This window comes from Peromyscus leucopus, chromosome 12 (assembly GCF_004664715.2).
Source record: "Peromyscus leucopus breed LL Stock chromosome 12, UCI_PerLeu_2.1, whole genome shotgun sequence".
Lineage (NCBI taxonomy): Eukaryota > Metazoa > Chordata > Mammalia > Rodentia > Cricetidae > Peromyscus > Peromyscus leucopus.
The window spans coordinates 32188210-32189916 of NC_051073.1; the positions used below are offsets into that span (position 1 = coordinate 32188210).

The 1707-nt window shown below is 38.7% G+C and overlaps 1 non-coding gene across 1 annotated transcript; it reads right to left on the reverse strand.

Annotated features, from left to right (window-relative positions):
• Positions 1-1034: 1034 nt before the first annotated feature.
• On the reverse strand, positions 1035-1136 carry LOC114709055. The gene has a single exon (XR_003736879.1). It is a non-coding gene; the product is annotated as a U6 spliceosomal RNA (small nuclear RNA).
• Between the last annotated feature and the right edge of the window lie 571 nt (positions 1137-1707).

Genomic DNA, 1707 nt, shown 5'->3' on the forward strand with positions numbered 1-1707 from the left:
AAATTACACACAGGTTCGCATATTGGCTCCTTGCAGGATAAACTGTGTTAAAAATACAAATTCCAGAATGTCAAATCCCTAAGGGAGTCATGTCTCTCTTACTTCTCAGTTTTTTCCCTTTTCAGATTACATAAATACCAATGGCATTTGTTGCTGAGATTCTTTGGAATTTTTCTTTGTTCCATTCTGCACATTGTCATTACCGAACTGTTATAGCCTGGACTCCCATTAGCATCTAAAGTTGTTGTTAAATATTGTTTTCCAATTAGACTACTCTTTCCAAACCATTCTAGCCCCGGGAAAAATTAATTCTGGTGTCTAAAGAGGCTTTGGTTGTATATCAAAAGAAAAGAGACATGTGATCATTGAACTCTCAAGGGGAAGAAGCCTAGATTGCCTCGGTTTTACTTTCCCAATTTAATAGACCAGGAAACACAATAAAGACATTTGGTCATTTTTTCCAGGAGTGCATGGGTCATTAGCAACACAACTGGGTCGGGAACTTTTTTTTTTTATACAATCTAGAGCTTATTCTTTCTGGACTACTTCAATATCAAAAGTTATTGTTACTTGAAGCACATTATAATTGTTCTTGCTCATGGTCACACAGTTACCAACACCTTACAGTGTGTTTTCCATAAGAAACAAAGACAGGACTGTTCCACCCAGAAGATAACCCAGGCCTCCCTCTGTTCACCTTCAAGATATTTACATTCAGACTCTTCAGTGTCACCTTTACAAGTTTTCTCCTTGTCTGTGTAAATTCCTTTCAAAACGTTTTAGCTGCCCCTTCTCTTTCCTTCCTTGCAAGCGAAACATTTAAAGATTTTATTCACAATGTAATTATGTTATCTTATGCAAATTTCCAGCTGAATGTACCACAGCAGATAGGAAAGATAAAGATGCAAAGCCACACATTAACACAACTGAAATGGGAATTGACACACATGGGGTGGGCGGTATCCAACTCTGCCCAAGTTGACCAAGGCCTGAAGAACATTTGGGGTGTCCTGCTCTGTCCCTCTCTCATTCCTACAAACAGGCAACACTTCAGGTACTAGTGTGTCCTTCTTGCACAGGGGTCATGCTAATCTCCACTGTATCATCTTACTCTAGGGCACAGTCACAGTGTGTGAAAAGAAGAGTCCTTCAAAAGTACTTTCTTTAGTATGAAAATCAGAATTAAAAATGCATTTTTAAAAGATTTAACTTTGTGCATGAGGGATTTGTCTGCGTATATGTAGGTATACCACGTGCTTGCCTGGTACCAGGGGAAGCTGGAAGTGGATGTGGGATCCTCTGGAACTACAGTTAGGGTTGTAAGCCGCCATACTGTGTCAAGGAGCACACCCTTCCTCTGAAGAGCAACAAATGCTTCTGTTAAGCCATCTCTCTAGCCCCACATTTTGTTATTAATTGACAAGATCTTATTCATCAGTTAAAGACATCAGGGATTGACAATTTCAGATAAAAAAACAAAATTTCAACAAAAATATAATGTTGCATTTCTTCTAACCCATTGCTATTCAATAATATTTGAGGTTGGTCCTATAAGAAAACAACTCAAATCTTTCAAACCAAAATGTTGAAGGAACGGTTCTGCATCCCCAAACTGGAAATAATGTTCTACAATCCCAAAGTCTTTTAGAAATCTAAGTGGCTCACAAAAGTCAGATTGCCCTCTCTGAGTGTCCCAAAGCATCCTGT